Genomic DNA, 6,031 nt, shown 5'->3' on the forward strand with positions numbered 1-6,031 from the left:
CTGCAGGGGGTTGATGATGGACTGCTGACGCAGGCGCAAATTTTGGCCTCAGGAAAACAAACAAACAAACAAAGATGACTTTATTTGATTTTTAGGATTTAAAGTAAAAATGTGTCACTTATGAACTGAGACGTTTAAGCTTTTACTAACATTTTATTCTGTCTGTTATGCACTCGTTGTTCACCATGTGAACCGGTTCAGTAGCTGCTCAGAAAAATCGGTTCCTCTGCACAGTGAACTAATCAGTGTGGAAATCTCTTCTTCCTCTTCAGAAAACTGTGAAACTGGAAACTGGACTGAGGGACAGCAGTGGAGGACTCACAGAGACGTCATGATGTAAACAATCCAAACTGACCTCAGGATACCAAAATAAAACCAGTAAAATATCTCCAGTGGCAGTAACAGTAAGTTAACAGCAGGTTGTTTTGGCACCACATTAGCCTCAGGTGGCTAACTTGGTTAGCAGTAAACTGATTGTAACACACACACAAATCAATAAGCACAAAACAACTGCAATAAAACAGCACATGCAGAAAAAGCCTCAGCAAAGACATTTGGGCGTAAATGAAATATTTCTGATTATCTGACACATAATCTGTAATATTCCGATGGACTGGTGGATGTCAGGTAAACCGAACAGAGTCGTACGAGTACTCAGTGACGACGAGGAACTCGTGTACTTCCAGACTATTTCAAGGTACTTGTACTTTACTTGAGTACTTGCATTTTCTGCTTCTTTATACTCCACTGCAGTTCAGAGGTTGTATTCTTGTTGTACTTTCCACTGAATTAATGAAATAACTTTAGTTACGAGTTACTTTGCAGCTTCTGCTTAATAAAACAAAATATAAGCAACAAATACATTCTGATAGCTGATGGTTGGTGAAGAAATTAACTCTTTACCAGCTGTAATATTGAAATGATTTACACTTTTAAGCATCAATAATTACAATCCGATAATTTAATATGATTCTGAAATGGGCTCTTCTGTATAACAAGGACTTTTACTCCTGGTAATTTGATTAAAGGTGATGAATAAATTCATAAGGTCGAAGGACTTAATTATAGAAATCTTAGCACTTTTATTTTTCAACATTCACACACTTAATCTGCATAGTCACTTAAAAAGCTGACCAAAGACTCATCACTCACCCCTCGACGTGTCAGAGCTTTAGCACTTCTACTTCAGTGAAGTTTTGAATGCAGGATGTTTTACTTCTACAAAGATGAGGCTGCCGCTTTCAGCAGCCTTACGTAAGAACGATATGAAACGAACACTGAATTAGCTGAAGAACTTCAGCAGTACGACATCGTGAGTATGTGAGAGTTTAACGCCTCCGTCAGCGCTGTGATGCCCTCCGTCGTTCTATGAGGACGGAGGCAGAGGAGACAAGACAGGGAGGCTGCGAGGACAGAATAAAGGCAGGAGAGAAGAATGAGTGCGGAAAGGAGAACAGACAGGCGGAACAAGACAGCCTTCACGGGTTTAATAAGGAACAGTGAGGGAGCTAAACTAAGACGGATAGTCAATATGGATCAGAGGGTTGCCAGGGGAAGGTGTGTGTGTGTGTGTGTGTGTGTGTGTGTGTGTGTGTGTGTGTGTGTGTGTGTGTGTGTGGTGGGGGTTACACACAGGAGGGGAGCCAGAGTAATAAAGACAGACAGAGAGGAAATCAATGCCCAGGCCAGAAAGACAAACATGTAGAAATGAAGTGCAGAGACTGTAAGAACTTGACATTCACAGTCAGCAGGTCACACTGGGGACCGAAGACTGAAGACGCCATCATAACCGGGGTGGAAAACCTGCCGCTAAAGTCAAACAAACAGTAGAATGTGCTGAAGGATCCAAAAGTTTTGAATACTAAAGTATTTTTAAAAGCAGCAACACCCTCTGAAAAGCCAAGACAGACACAATCATATGTGTGATCACACTCTGAATGTGAGGAGATGAAAGCGCACCAAACCCCCTCTGGATTTAATGACAACCCAGTAGGCTCGTTTGGTGAGACTGAATCTCCCGCACGCCTGATTCCTATCAGCTAACCAGCCATGTGACCTGCTGCACTGACCCTCATTGGCTCAGCAGGGTGCCTGAAACTTTTATAAGCAGCTGTTTCCATTCAGGCAAAGTTTCTCTGGTGTTCACTTGAAATAACTTGGCTAAATGGGGACGGAGCAGCTGCCCGGCTGGGGATGCGTCCCCACAAAAGTCTGTTCCTGTTGCCCAAATGAGAAGCGCAGCTGTGAGCTCAGTGGTGCAGGCTGCATCGCATCATCCTCACTCCCGTGCAACCTCGAGTCTGAGAGCGACTCGCACACTTTGAATCAGTGTCAGGCCAGTTATGTGAAATCACAAAGGGATTAGAAGGTCGTCCAAAATAAAACTGGACCAGAGAATTTTGGCGACGGCTCCGTTTGTGCTTCAGTCCCCTGAACACCCACAGTGCACCAGTGCAGGACTGCTCTGCTGTTTGTGCTGGTCACAGTTTTCCTCGGGGACATTCAGGTGTGGGGGGAAACCAAACATGTTTGATTGATATCTTTGAGCACCTCGTCCATCAGGCAGGACAAATGAGGTCTGATTAGCTGAGGTGAAAACACCTGCAGCACCTTCAACGAGGTGTGTCCTGTGGGATTTCACCCGCTGAGAACACATTTTTTTCATTCACATTTCCTTTTTGAATGTGTTTGCAAAGACTAAAACTTTGTGACTGTTTTAAAGAAGAAGGACATCATGTCCTGTTGAACATGAAATGTTGGGTATTTAGAGGTAGATTTGTGCCTGATTTGTTGTACTTCTGGATAAAAATACTAGAAAAAGTACAGAATTCTCTCTGGCTCTGCATCTCTTCTGCTGTCACTGTTGAGATTCAGTTCAGCAAAATACTAAAATGATCATTTTCCTTCACTTAATGGAAGTTTGGCTTTCCAGCTCCAACTGAACTCTGGTTCAGTGGGATGTTTGAGTTTATTTTCCGGTTTCAACACGTGAGGCTGAATTACTCCCAAATTCAGGCAGGAGAGGAACTTTTCAGAACTGTTACAAAGGCTGACTCGTGCTTTAATAATGCACCGTCATGCATCTCGTGTTCAGCGCTGGTGTCAACATATGCTAATGCGTTTGCTGAACAGTCTGTGATGTCTTGGCCCTGCTGCTTTTCAGACTCTGTGCGTGTCCTCAGAGGGGAAGTCAGGTGACTAACACGACGAAAACTACTGAGTCAACCCAGCAAGTTCTCAGATGTTCCAGAGCGGACCAAACGAGTGATCTGAGCTATCAGAGGGTGAAAATAAATCTGTGGTGCTGTCTGAACTGATGCAGAGCAGCACTGTGACCCTGATGTTTCATCAAACCGCTCCAGTCAAAGTGAATCAAGTTAATCGTAATTAATTACAGGAAAATTAATTGAATAAAAAGTACCGTTCAGGCCCCACAGGGTTTTTAATGACACGTTTCCTAATTAAAGAGTTTGGTCTCGACCTGCTCAAATTGGAAAGTGTCATGAGATAACTTTTGTTGTGAATTGGCGCTATATAAATAAACTGAATTGAATTGCAGCGTAAATATGAACAGCATCAGTACACCTTCTGAGAAATGTGGGAAAAAAGCTCGTCACCTTGCACAGATCGTCTGCATATTTGGGCTGATTATGTGTATTTGTACTGATCCTGTATGTTTGTACTGCATATCTTTTTTTTATCACATTTCTTGTTATTTATTATATTTTTATATTTATATACCTCCTGTGATGATATTCAAAGTGGAAGGCAAAGGAAGAATTTTGTACACAAAATCTTGCTTTTTAATTGTTCATATGACAGTAAAGGTTTTAGAACTGCAGTCGTGCTGTCCGACCACTGCTTGAATTCCCGTGAGACAACAAAGTATCACGACAACTTGTGAAATAGTCGTGAAATATGATTCATGTACACGAATCACAGCATCAGTATCACAAACTGCTGGGATTCTGCATGAGAGCAAATACGACAAACACAAAATAAGCCAGTAGGAGACTGGAACCAGGCAAGCTTTATTGGTTTTAAACTTAACAAAACAGCGCTGGCAGGTAAAACCCACACGCCTGCAAACAGCATGGAGTCAAACTCTATTTAAACTCACGTGAATTAAACGGTCGGTTTTCGAAAGGTCAGTGCGTCGCCATCGGACTCAAACGTACGTGACCTTGTAAACTCCTCTGCCTTCCTAATGTAAACACGTGTTGGGCAAACCGCGTGCAGCGTGTTCGGTATGAATATTTACACCTCAGTCACAGTTTGGAGAAACTTCTGCATCGAATAGAAGAAATTTAAAAAAAAGGTCCACTGCTGTGATGTCCTCAAAAAACACTGATGGCTCTGATTTATTTCCGTCAGAAGTGGGCTACATAAATACATCTGTGCGTCTGTGGTGGTCGTGTGTGTGCTCACATCACAGCGTGAATGCTCAGCTTTGGCAGTTAAAATGAACACCTCAAAACACTCTCAGCTGATAAATGATTTCCTATTTAATTTCCACATAGCAAATATTCATAAAAGATGCTAACACCACAGCTGATTTGCTACACTGCCTCTCTGGTACAGTACCACAGGTTGTAAGCTTAAAATGTTTGAACTGTAGGTCTAAAAGTGCCTACAGATGAAGCCCTGTGCCGGGCGTGATTGTTAATATGCTACAAAACAAGCAATCATTAAGTCACTGTGCAACATGAGAACTTCAATGGGAGTCAAACTGAAAATGTCCTGCTGTCAAAGTATTTTTTTGTCATATGTAGACACAGAAATATGTGAATCAACTTAATACAAAAGCATGTTGACACTCAAGGTCAGGAAGGACCTGCTAACCCGCTAACGCTCAATGAAACCCGTCATGACCAAACAAACTTTGTTAAAAACATTTGGGTTGATGCTAGAACACAACAAAATGTACAACAAAGTCTTAGACATTTTAATGCTAAAATGCTACATAACTTTACCTTTAATTATTTTTCTGAGTGTCATCTGCTCACCAGGTTTCCAAGCAAATGATATGAGACATCAGTCACTGAATTAACTTTTCCTCTCATCAGCAGACTTTCAGAAGTAAATATTATAAGAAATTTTGTGTTTGTGAAAAGATGTCTCATTCCAATTAATGCCAGCTGAGCTAATTACATTAACAATTAAGCAACAGGAGGTAAACTGAAAATGCAAAGCCATCTGTTAGGGCGCACTCAGGTTTTCAGTTTGCTTCCCATGTAAGCTTGTATTCATCAAAGTGCCATGTCTTTATATAAACCGCCCATTTCTTATGTAAAACCAGGCAGTAGATTCCATCTCATATATGTCAATTCAGGAGGAACATAATCATTCAAATCGACAAAAATGAACTTACATGTCATGTGGAGGAAACCTCCAAACTGTCAGGAACAACACCAACATGATTATTATCACATATCTTGCAGTCAGAAAGGTGCTGAGCTGTACAGTCAACACACTTTTGTTATATTTTCCAAACTGAAGGGACTCAAAAGGAATCCAATCTGATCCTGGCTTTCAGATGTCTGGTTTCTCTTTATGTACACAATGCAACAGCGTCAAAACTCCACGGCAGCCATTTTGATTGTACTGTGGGTGATCACCGTGGAAACAGACGGTCCCGGTTCGGTCGGTGATGAGGGTGCAGAAACAGCCCTCCAGCCGTTACGTCTTCGATTTCACTCCACAAAATGTTGAACATTCGTCCCCAAAGCTTCCCTCTCAAAATACAAACAGCTTAGAAAAACCCAGTAGCTAAAACACCTAAAACGTACTGTAATATTTACACCCCCTGACAGTCGGACTGGACTGACTGCTTGTTTCAGCAGAAACGAAGGAGGCGTGGAGGGAGAATTTCTCGTATAAATCTTTATGCAAATACTGTTTACCTCTGATTGTGTTTGGAGTTATGGCACACGAGCGAAAGTTGTAAGCTATATTGATTATTAATTATTATTAATGACTATTGTCATATTTTTACATGAACATGGTTGGGAGGTAGAAGAACACTCGGTGT

This window comes from Scatophagus argus, chromosome 17 (genome assembly GCF_020382885.2).
Source record: "Scatophagus argus isolate fScaArg1 chromosome 17, fScaArg1.pri, whole genome shotgun sequence".
Taxonomy (NCBI): domain Eukaryota; kingdom Metazoa; phylum Chordata; class Actinopteri; family Scatophagidae; genus Scatophagus; species Scatophagus argus.